We start from the raw sequence: 13,034 nt of genomic DNA, 5'->3' as shown, positions 1-13,034 counted from the left end.
TGACAGCTTCACTGGTTTTAAAAACAGTCAAAAACATACAAGTATTACAACAGATTAATAATAATAAATCATAAATGATGAAAGTTAAATTAAGATTTAGCCCCTAACCGCCACTCAATTTAATGGATACGCAATTTAGCCGATACGTCACTGAACAGCCTAAACAGACATTTAAAACAAAATTACAGAAATGAATTAATCAAAAGATTAAAAGGTAATCAGCAGGCACCCGTATCAATTAAATTTACTTGTTGCCGTATACTAATTAATTCCACAGTACTATCCATATTTAAAAATGTTTAAAGACAGAAGCTCCACTTCGTCAATATTTACTATAGCAAAACAATTACTCCAGAATTATTACACGGAAGACCATACACTAATAAGTAATAATCGAGTTGTCATTAAGCAATAAATTAAATAATTGGAAAAGTCATACTCCAGCAACGAAGATTATTACAATAACAACAAAAATATACTCATTAGCTATTCCAGCGCCAAGCCGTTAAAGAGGCGTTTCAGTGTACATCTAATGCCCGTCAGAGGACGGCGCCCTATTTAGATGAGCTACGTCACTGTGACACCGCTTAAAATTCAGATGGGTGCAGTTACCTTATGTGATACACAGTAACACCTCATACAATCAGTAAACAAACTATTTTAGGTCTGGATTTCCGTGCGTCTACAGTCCAAATGTATTACATTTAGCTTTCACAGAATAGGTAGCAGTTTAAAACCATGCCAGATTCAACCAGTAGTACTTCACAACATTAAAGGGACTACGACAGCGGAAATATTTAGACCCTGCCCACTTACATACAATGTAAGAGTAACAGTCTCAGGACGTTGCACAAAATGCTTACAGAATACGAGTGGCAACAGCTGTGACTGGTTGACTACTTAAAACCTCAGCGGATGCGCCGCCCGCGAGTTCCGCTAGCAAGTTATTTCAAATAGCGGTCTGGTATCCACAGTTAACACTGACGCTTACGACGGGAACACAACAGGCGAATACAGCTGGTGTTCAACACACTCAACACTTAAGCACTGAAGAACATACCGTAAAACACAGTTGCATATCCAGGAGTAACGAGACAGAAATACTGCTTCTCTTCCAGGAGTTTCATTTGCAAAATTCGTGCTCTGTCGCGTTGTAGTCTTTTCCATTGAATCCATACTGGAAGGGCCAAGCCAATGCCTATTCAACAGGTTCTGCCTCCAAAGAGCAACACTGTAGCTCGCGCCGAAAACATTACCTTCTCTTACCAGACTGACGCCAGACACATCGCGCCAAGCGTCTACATGTCTACTCTACAAATCACATATAAGCGCCTGGCAGAGGGTTCATCGAACCAACTTCACAATAGCTCACTGTTACTCCTATCTCGTACAGTGCGCGGGAAAAATGAACACACACATCTTTCCCTACGAGCTCTGATTTTCCTTATTTTATTATGGTGACCGTTTCTCCTTATGTAGGTCGGCGTCTACAAAATTATTTTCGCATTCGGAGGAAAAAGTTGGTGATGGAAATTTCGTGAGCAGATTCCGCCGCAACGAAATCTTGTATTTGTTTTAACGATGTGCACCCCAAATCCTGTATCATTTCAGTGATATAATTTCAGTGACTACCTCTCCCCTATTTCGGGATAATACGAAACGTGCTGCCCTTCTTTGAACTTTATTGATGTATTCCGTCAGTCCTCTCTGGTAAGGATCCCACACTGCGCACCATTATTCCAAAACAGGACGGACAAGCGTACTGTAGGCAGTCTCTTTAGTAGATCTGTTACATTTTCTAAGTGTTCTGCAAATAAGACACAGTCTTTGGTTAGCCTCCCCCCCCCCCCCCCCAACATTTTTTTCGTTCCAGTTTACGTTGTTCGTAATTGTAGTTCTTAGGTATTTAGTTGAATTCACAGCCTTTAGATTTGACTGATTTGTCGTGTAATCAAATTTTGACGGATATTCCTTTTAGTACTCACGGTGATAGCCTCTCATATTTCGTTGTTTAGTGTCAATTGCCAATTTTTCCGCCATACAGATCTTTTCTAAATCATTTTGCAATTTATTTTTCTTTTTACCAGAGTTAATGAAAAGATGGAAGTAAGATAATCGTTTAACGTCAGATGTACAAAGAGGTCATTAGCAGCCCATTCTGGCTTGGCACGGATGGGTGATCTACATTCAAAATCCATAGAAACTTGTATAGGCATGCGTATTCAAATTCAAGAGATATATCAACAGGCGGAATACGGCGCTGCGGTCGGCAACGCCTTTATAACACAACAAGTGTCGGGCGCATTTGTTAGATCGGTTACTGCTGCTACAGTGGTAATTGTCGATTATAACACCACGTTCAAAGTCACTAAAATCATGATACACTAGAGATGGGACACAGAATTTCCGAGGTAGCGATGAAGTGGGGATTTTCTCGTACGTTCAATTGCGAACCGTCAATGTCAGGAATCCTGTATAACATCAAATCTCTGACATCGCTAAGGCCGGTAAAAGATCCTGCAAGAACGGGACCAACGACGACTGAAGAGAATCCTGCAACGTGACAGAAGTGCAACCGTTCCACAAATTGCTGCAGATTTCAGTGCTGGGCCATCAACAAATGGCAGCGTGCGAACCATTCAACGAAACATCATCGATATGGGCTTTCAAAGCCGAAGGCCCATTCTTGTACTCCTGGAGACAGCACGACACAAAGCCTTACGCCTCGCCTGGGCCTGCTGAATGTTAACCCGTGGGACTGACTGTATAAAAATGATTGAGAATACATACAACATTTCGTTTACTTGCAACACTTACTGTCCCAAAACAAAGACATCTGCATCTACGTGATTACTCTGTTACTTACAATGAAGTGCCTGCCAGAGAGTTCAATGAACCACCTTCAAGCTGTCTCTCTACCGTTCCACTCTCTAACGGCGCGTGGGAAAAACGAGCACTTAAAATTTTCTGAGCAAGCCCTGAGTTCTCTTATTTTATCATGATGTCATTTCTCCCTATGTAGGTGAGTGCCAACAGACTGTTTCCGCAATCAGAGGAGAAAACTGACGATCGAAATTTCCTGAGAAGATCCCGTCGCAGCGAAAAACGCCTTTGTTTTAATGATAGCCACTCGACGTATCATGTCTGTAGCACTATCTTCCCTACTTCGCGACAATACGTATGAGCTGCCTTTCTTTGTACTTTTTCGATGTCATCCATCAGTCCCATCTGATGGGGATCCCACAGCGCACAGCAGTACTACAGAATAGGGCGGACAACCGTGCTGTAAGCAGTCTCTTTAGTAGACCTGTTGCACCTTCTAAGTGTTCTGCCAACGAATCGCAGTCTTTGGTTAGCTCTACCCACAACCTTATATATTTGATCGTTCCAATTTACGTTATTGTGATCCCTTAAGGTTTGTGTGACTTCTCGCGTAATCTAAATTTAGAGGATTTCTTTTAGTACTCATGTGAATAACTTCACACTTTTCTTTATTCAGAGTCAACTGCCACTTTTCGCACCATGCAGATACCTTATCTAAATCATTTTGCAGTTCATTTCGGTCATCAGATGACTTTACAAGACGGTAAATGACAGCATCATCTGCAAACAATCTAAGATGGCTACTCAGATTGTCTCCTATGTCGTTAATATAGATCAGGAACGATAGAGGGCCTTGGGGAACGCCGGATATTACTTCTGTTTTACTCGATGACTTACCGTCTATTACAACGAACTGTGACCTTTGACAGGAAATCACGAATGCAGTCGCACAACTGAAGCGATATTCCATAGGCACACAGTTTGGTTAGAAGACGCTTGTGAGGAACGGTGTCGAAAGCCTTCTGGAAATCTAAAAATATGGAATCAATTTGACATCCCCTGTTGATAGCACTCATTACTTCATGAGTATAAAGAACTAGTTGTGTTTCTCAAGAACAACATTTTCTGAATCCGTGTTGATTACGTGTCAATAAATCGTTTTCTTCGAGGTACTTCATAATGTTCGAATACAGTATTTGTTCTAAACCCCTACTGCAAATCAACGTTAGTGATATTAGCCTGTAATTCAACGGATTACTCCTACTTCCCTTTGTGGGTATTGGTGTGACCTGTTCAACTTTCCAGTTATTAGGTACGGATCTTTCTGAGAGCGAGCGGTTGTATACAGTTGCTAAATAAGAAGTTATTATATCAGCATAGTCTGACAGAAAACTGACTGGTATACAATCTGGACCGGAAGCCTTGCTTTTATTGATTTAAGCTGCTTTGCGACACCGATGATATCTATTCCTATGTTGCTGATCTAGTCAGTTGTTCTTCATTGGAAGTCAGGAATATTTACTTCGTCTTCTTTGGTGAAGGGGTTTCGGAAAATTGTGTTTAATAACTCTGCTTTAGTGGCACTATCATCAGTGACTTCACCGATGTTATAGCGCAGTGAAGTTATTGATTGAGGCTTGCCTCGGGTGTGCTTTAAGTATGACGAGAATCTCTTTGGGTTTTCTGCCAGATTTCAAAACAAAGTTTCGATGTGGAAATTATTGAAAGCATGTCGCATTGAAGTACGCGCTATATTTCGAACTTATGCTAAACTTTGCCAGTCTTGAGGGTTTTGCGTTCTTTTAAATTTGGCATGCTTTTTCTTTTCGCTGCTTCTGCAACAGCGATCTGACCGGTTTTGTGTACCATGAGGGGGTCAGTACCATCACTTATTAAGTTACGTGGTGTGTATCTTTCAATTGCTCTCAGTACTATCTCTTTGAAATCATTTCACATCTTTTCTACGCTTACATGATCGGATCGGAAGGAGTGGAGACTGTCTTTTAGAAAGGCGCTAAGAGAATTTTTATCAGCTTTTTTTTTAAATAGATACACTTTGCGTTTATTTTTGGTGGTTGTAGGTGTTACAGTATTCAGCCTAGCAGCCACTGTCTTGTGGTCGCTAATCCCTGTATTCGTTACGATACTCACTATTTGTCCAGGATTATTTGTTGCTAAGAGGTCAAGTATGCTTTCACAATCATTTACGCTTCGAGAGAGCTCATGAACTAATTGTTCAAAATAATTTTCCGAGAAAGCATTCAGTACAATTTCGGATGATGTTTTATGCCTGCCGTCGTCTTTAAACGTATAATTTTTCCAGCATATCGAGGGTAGATTGTAGTCACCACCGACTATGATTGTATGAGTGGGGTACTTATTTGAAGTGAGACTCTAGTTTTTCTGAACTGCTCAGCAACTATGTCTTCTGAGTCGGGGGGTCGGTAAAACGATCCAATTAACAGTCCAGTCCGATTGTCAGGTTTAACCTCTACCCATACTATTTCACATGAACCATCTACTTCACTTTCGCTACAAGGCGAACTACCTCTGACACCAATAAATACTCACCAACAATTGTATTTAATCTATCCTTTCTGAACACTGTTAGATCGTTCGAAAAAAATTCTGCTGAACTTATTTCGCTAGACATAAATTATGCTGAACAAGTTATGACTGAATATCGCAAACAACTAACAGGTGGTTTAAGAGCACAATGGGCAAAGAACCTGGGTGGCAGAAGTGAGTCAAGTACTCTGGCCCTAAAAATGTGATCTGATGCTGACCAGACTTTGATTGTTCAAATCTACAGAAGTTTATATAGGTGCAGCTGAGAGCAAGTGGCGATTGAGATCTGTACGCCCTGACAACGCCGGAGTAGCGGTTGTGTTACCCTGTTTGCTTCGTGTAACTTGCAGCTGGTGAGATGTGCGCGGCGGCTTCGAGACGTGAGGCGGCACCTGTGAATCGGTCGCAGCCACGAAATAAATGCAAAAATATCACAGTCTAACGATCAGGCAGACGGATCGCAATTTACTCTCTACCAGAGCTCTCAAATCACGGTAGATTTCAGTGTGCGACACACCCATTCGCTGGTCGCACCAAGGATCAATTTGGCTCACTTACACGAAAGAGTGCACAAGGATACCAAACGTCAAGACTGGTAAACAAAAACGAATAAATGTGCCCTCAGTAAACGAATAGTTAAAGACGTTTGAAGCCACACTGTTGGTACAGTAAGAACTTCACCACAGGCTCACCAGTCTAAACTACTCGCAAGTCAAGTCTCAGGAAAGTTCCCAAGCACCAACCACACATGCCAGAGCATCGACCAGAAGTTCTTACCAGACCGAGTGCCTGGTACCTCTCCAGAGAGAAAAAAAAATTCCATTTTGTCGCAAAGTACACGAACTACACCGCCTTCACGCCGTCTTGGGGCGATCTCAGGGCTTTAGAGGAGCTAAATCTCCTTCCACCTGAGAACACAAACTCCTGTTGAACCAGCGCAAGAGTTAAAAAACCTGCGTCTCTGGGAAAAGAAGAACCCGCCAATTACTGGCTTTTTAAGTTTTCGTGGCGGGGGAAGATGGTTTTTCTCTTAAGTCACATCGCTTCCAGGGCAAAAAGTGAAGAGATTCAATCTTAAAAATCTTTATCTAAATCGCCTGTGCCTTGGAGCTTCTTAGTACTAGCTATGTATGAAGTGTAATAAAGGTTCTATCTCTAAACGTTTCTCAGACGCCGGAGTTTCTTATACAACTGAGGCAGCTGATGGAAGTGAGTCACAGGCCTATCTGCAGTATCAGTGAACATGAAAACGTGTGAATTTTTATAACATGTGGCTCTGCACACAATGGCCAATTTACAGTTCCACTGTGTAGACACATCCCTTTAGTCTGTCGCCCTCAGCCCAGCCTTCGGCTGGTGCCAATGTAGGTATAGCAGCATTGTTCTGCTGGAGACCTGTCTCAATAAGGGGCTGTCCTGTCTGCCCTGTACGGCTGTGGGCCTATCCGGCAATATTTACTGAGGGATGGGCTCGCTGCCAATTGCTTCCCAACTCCCAACATGCCGTTTCTATGAGCTAAGAACTACAAAAATACCTCGTGCTTTTAGCGCCCTATCAGGCTCCTCCAACGTCTGCTCAGGGTGTTAACTTTCTAGAGTCTCGCTCAAAGTGTGTCAGATTGTAAAAAAATCAATTATTTTCTGTATACGAAAAAATAGGTGAGATTAACTTGCCCTCTCTCACTGTCAATACTGATATTGGACTGTTGATGACTAGAAACATGTTGACTGGTCGGACGAGTCTCGTTTCAGATTGTATTGAGAAGATGGACATCTAAGAATACGGAGACAACCTCATGATTCCATGGACCCTGGAAGTCAGCAGGTGTGGCTCTGTAATGGTATGGGGCATGTGCAGTTGTAGTGATACGGGATACCTGATATGTATGTATATGACTCTGACAGGTGACACATACATTAGCATTGTGTCTGATCATCTGCATCCATTCATGTCATTTGTGCATTCCGACGGACTAGGGCAATTACAGCAGGACAATGCGACTCTCCACGCGTCCAGAATTGCTACAGAGCGGCTCCAGGAACACTTATGAGTTGAAACACTTAGACTGGCCACCAAACTCCCCAGGCATGAACAGTATTGAGCATATCTTGGATGCCTTGCAATGTGCTGCTCGTACTCTTATGGATTTATGCACCGCCCCACAGGATTCATGGTGTCAATTTCCTCCACCACTGCTTCAGACATTAGTCGAGCCCACGTCACGTCGTGCTGCGGCACTTCTGCGCTCTCAAGGGACTGTACACGATATTAGGTAGGTGTACCAGTTTCTTTGGCTCTTCAGTGTATGAACACTCAGTTGCGGCTAGATATGAAGGGAAGTGGCCCGTGTCGCTACAGAGCAACAATCATGGGATTGGCCTAAATATATTTATGTAAATCATGGAGAAATCAAACCTGGATGACCTGTGGGATTTAAAGCACTGCTCTCCCGAGTGAGAGTCTAATTTCTGACACTGAACCACCTCATTTACTGAAATTTTAATAACAGGATTTGTCAAGAGGAACCAAAACAGGACAGATACCTAGCCTTCTACAAGACAACAGTGTCTTAAAGGGACGTCTTTAGAGAATTACATATTGGAGATCAATGGCAATTGGCGAGAACATCAAACGTTCAGTGGTAAATGTTGCTTGCCATAGTTTTTCCGTGCAGTTCCTTAATGGTGTAAGACGATTTTAAAGGGAAGAAACAAGTTGAAAATGATTGTTTAGAAATGTTCCGTCATTAGCGTGATGCTATTTTCAAAGAATTGCACAAATGACTGAGAAAAGATAACGGGACGGTTTTCACCGACAGTTTAAACAAATGTTATGACGGAGTTCTTGAAATGCATTCGCTGATGAGCATGTGAAAAACTGCAAACTGTTAAAGGGATTAGCTGCTATAACGCTATTTTCGACATTGTATGAATCGAAACGTAAGTAGTTTATTTAAGACCATAACAATACCATTCTTCAGCCAAACACCAAACAAAAATACGTGTGTAAATAGCTTGTAATATAAAAAAAAAGGGACAACGGCAGTTTTTGTCAGCCTCTACGAACTACTCAGAAGATAATACGATTCACCTTCCTTACATCGAGGTCGCTATCTGCACAGCAGAATTCTGTCGCTTCTTCTTCTGCGACATTCCCACTTTCAATATTAAACCTCTATTGGGCAAAGACAGAAATATTCTGGAGAAAACACTGAAGTTACTTTAACAACAATGTAGGAGGAGACAGATTGCTACTTACCATAAAGTAAACACGCCAAATTGCAGAGAGGCACATTTAAGAGGCACTTACATGCAGCCTTGGGCCACAGGGGGGGGGGGGGGGGGGGGGGAGAGACTGACTCCTACTCCTCCTCCTATACTCCCCTGATCAATGTCACACAGAGAGGCAAGAAAAACAAAATTCACCCCCAACGAAAAAATCCTTAAACACACTAAACAACACAGTTTCTTCATTAAACTCAATCTTTGTCACTACTTTCTACATTAAATCACTTGATTGCTCCGTTAGGGTTAAATTATTTGAACGTTTGTGTCCGACAAAAATGTAACGTGTAGTACCTTTTAAAACGTGTGCAGTATTAATTGATTTGCTTTGCTTAAATAGTCGGGTCTGAATTTTCCGAGAGTCTGATTCGAACGGCACCAGACAGTATCTGCGTGCGGTGTGATCTGTGCTTCTCAAAGTTATCTCGAGTGGTATTTCTTCCCTTTCGTTGGTAACGGCCGGCAGCTGTGGATCGACGGCAGCTGCCGTTTTTTTCAGCGTGTAACGTCTGCCAGCGGTGCAGCTGCAAAACCCGCAGACGTGTGTGGTGTTGCTAATTTGTGGAAGAAACACATCAGCAATAGCACCTGCACTCGGGATGAAAACTTCGCGACAATACGTGTAAACCTGAAGATAATTGCTAGTGATCGGCAACGTTTCGCAGACCCAATGAGTGTTACAACACTAACGTCAAGGTTATTACGTGTGTTATGCTTTGAGCTAAGACTAGGTTCCAGAGAAATTGCGTGAAATACGGTAGTAGAAACTGCGTATTACTACTGTTTGAAGGTAAGGAAAGTCATAAAGAGACACAAGAAAATATACTGCAGAACAGACAGTATCTTCGGAACAAAACGAAATGCAGATAAGATGGTTGAGCGATTGTGGCCTACAGTGTTCTCTCAACCGATGGGTAAGGTCACAGGAGTTCAGATCGTGCTGCTAGAAGAATATTGTGCACCAATAAACCCCGGGAAGAGATTGCAATTGCAGTCAACGCAAGGCTATATTGTAATAGCACTGAAAGCACAGGAAAACCGGATGTTTCCGCGGATTAGTGCTTCGCGGTTTAGTGCTACTCACACGGAGTTAAAGGGCTCGAATGCCAGTGACCAACTTGAATTTTTCAGTGTCTGGAGAATCTGTAGAACGGTAACGGGCCCACTGAGCTTCGTGATGGCAGATAAGAAACTGCTTGGCAAAGTAAAGCCAATTTTGACGGGTCGGCCGTCATAGAGATTTCAAACAGAAATACTTGCACCAAGTTGGGTTCGGCAAAACAATGAAACTTCAAAAATCTACGCCATTGGCTGGAACGCATGCACCGACACGTTGAACAATTCGTTGTGTCCGAGATTAATTTGAGGCTGCCGTTCTGTTTATATTGTGCGTAATCGATGGATCCGCCTTGCCAATGAACAGGAAAAGGCCAGCTGTCAGTGCAGTGACGTAGCAACAGTTCACGTTGGTCCCATGAATTTTGTTGACCTTCTCATTACCAGGTATCAGCAACATACCACAGCAGTATTTCTGTCCAGTGTCCTCTGAGCATATGTAACACTTGAAACATCTCTGTGAAATCGTTAAATAAGACGCTTGTCGAATTCGGTACAACTTTTTCACTTTACTACCTGATTTTAGCTACCAGAAAGTCTGAGCACTCACATAAGGCCTGTTGAATATTATATGTGTGTTTTAATGTGGGGTTTCGGTTTTGTTTTGTGGGAAACTCTGAATTGGTCATCGTATGCTGGGAGCAGACGATTTTGCTTCTCGTTTGAAGGAGAGCACAGGATGACCAACTTAGGTTTCCAATACCTGAACAGAGAGGTTTACCCATCTTAGTCGAAGGCTGTTTTTGTGTGTGAGGTTGGTGACGGAGGGCTGCCTCTCTGGTAGCTTCCGCTAATCTGGAAAGAGAAAGGGTCACTCTTCGGTGAACGCTTGATGAGTACGGATCGTAGCTCTTAGGGGGGGTTTCAGGTGATAGGAAGCAAGTTGAGTTAGGACTTCGTTATGTTTAACTGTTGAAATACTTACTAACTTCAGCTTAACTGAAGCGAATGAAGCGAGCTATTTTTCAGGATGTGCCATAATTATATTGCTTTAAATAGGCGATTTTTGGGTGTTAGAGTTAAAAGTGTGGAAGTTACTTTGTTCATATTCAACATCGATGAAGTAGAATTTCAAACAGTAAATCTGATTAGGAAAAGCTGGTTAGGATCACTTCAACCGTACGTGAGTGTAATACTATGTCGAAGCGAGTATGATTTTTAATCTTATATTTTGTGCAAGTTGTTTTTTGTGTCGATTTTGTGCCATGTGTGTGGTAATCAGTGATCCTTCTGGTCCACCACGGCACCGCAATAGGCTTTATTTTAACAGTTTGCTTGTTTAATGAGCTATAATTTCTGCAAGAATATCTGTTCTTTCGTGCGCTTTCTACAAAGCAGCTCAACAGTTTGATTCGCAATGCACCACGTGCTCTACTTCGGCCGTTCGCAAGCAGCAGACGCAGTTAGCATGTTAAATAATTACCGCACAGCCTCGTGCATTGGTTAAACCTCTGTCCGGAATAGTGCATGCGTAGAATCGTAATGCGAATCTCACTTGAGATATTCTTATGGTATGAAAGCAAGGGAGATGATAGCATCATTGTCTCTCACTCACGTTTTCAGTGTTTCTTCTTGCTGTAGTTAAATTGTGCTCTGTTACATTCTCACGTAATTCTTACTTAAATATTTCTAGTCAGGCACCAGATACGTATAGTTAGGATGTGCAACCAAATACTTAGATACAATAAACAATCTCAGTGAAAGATAAATTCTGTGGTGTTGATCTTACCCACTTATTCCGATTTCCAAACCTGAATTAATCAAGTTGTTTCATGCACGACATGGAGTACTATTTATCTGTCTACTTAAAGAAATTTGCATACTTGTAATTAAATTATTAAAGTAATTAAACTAATAATTTTCCAGCTCTGGTTTCTTTCTAAATTTCCAGAAGGGCTTGGGCTGGTGGCGACCCAGAATTTCTGAATTTTTCTCATGATTTGTGTGAGAGAAGCAGCTAGAAATGCGAGATAACGTATATGGTTCGATGAGAAACTTCGTAAACATAGTAATACTTTACACACTTCCAAAATTACTCGTTGCTCCTCCACCTATACCTCACATCGCATGTGTGGTGTACTCCCAAGGTGCTACGAATGTCTTACCTAAACTTCTGCTGTAAATAAGTTGCCGACAACCTTCCAACTTGCGGTTTTCCGTTGTCAGATGGATCACTCTTTCTTGAATGACATAGTTTTGGCACACTGGTTGTTACTGTTGCAGTTAAATACTCCTTTTATTTTATATCGTTCACTGCTGCGTGGTTTCGGCTGTGTAACTACCTCAAAAATCTGCAACACGTATCAGATTTGACATGATTGAAGTAAAAAGGAACCACTGGTTGTTTAGTCGACGGAACAAAAAGAAAACTTGGTGTGTTCAACGTACACACTTGAATAAAGAGTGGTCATAATTGTTCATGTCACACATTCGTGGGAGCATAGCACAAACGATCTAACACACAATAAAATAAAAGCAAATTAAGTGAAAGTAAATAAATTAAGTAGGAAGTGAGGGAGGATACCGGACAATAAAATGTTAATAAAATGTTGGAGTGTCTGACTTCAGCATCTGATCAGTTAGCCACGAGATGGAGCTGTATAAATGTTTTCGTAGCAACTGGTGCCAGGTCTGTAATTCTGAAGTCGTTCCCTAGATTTGTGTCCAATTCACTGTAAGTCAGCCCAGCCGTGCTCTGCTTCTGAAATTATGTTAGATAGACAAGTACGTTCACTGTATGCCAGGTATGTGCATTTAACAGGTTATGCGCTGAAGTTCTCGTTTTATCCTGTCAAATGAACAACTATTGCAATATTGCAGTGCCTGTGTTATTCTGAATGCAATGCAATGCAATGTTCCTTTCTGCGGCGACTACAGGCGTTATGAAATGCAGTAAATGAATCCGCAGTTCAGAATACAGAAGAGCATCAGTTGTATAATGGAATGACTTTAGTGAACAAAAATTTGTGGCGGATTTCCCGTTCATCGCCAACGATCGCTTTACCATTTGGCTACCCATGCACGACTCACGGAAAGACCTAAACTACCACATGTCATCAACCACGTGTTTACAGCCTGTACTCGTACGTACATTTTGTATATTCCCGTACAGATGAGATCTTTTACTTGAAAGTCGCTTGAACGGTGTCTGCAAATTAATACGACATTGCAGTGCCTGCATATACATACATACATACATACATTAATCCTTGTTCCATAGATCGTGAATACATTTCGTAATG

Source organism: Schistocerca cancellata, chromosome 1 (assembly GCF_023864275.1).
Source record: "Schistocerca cancellata isolate TAMUIC-IGC-003103 chromosome 1, iqSchCanc2.1, whole genome shotgun sequence".
Lineage (NCBI taxonomy): Eukaryota > Metazoa > Arthropoda > Insecta > Orthoptera > Acrididae > Schistocerca > Schistocerca cancellata.
The sequence above is the reverse complement of the archived record's forward strand: the minus strand, read 5'-3'. Positions refer to the sequence as shown.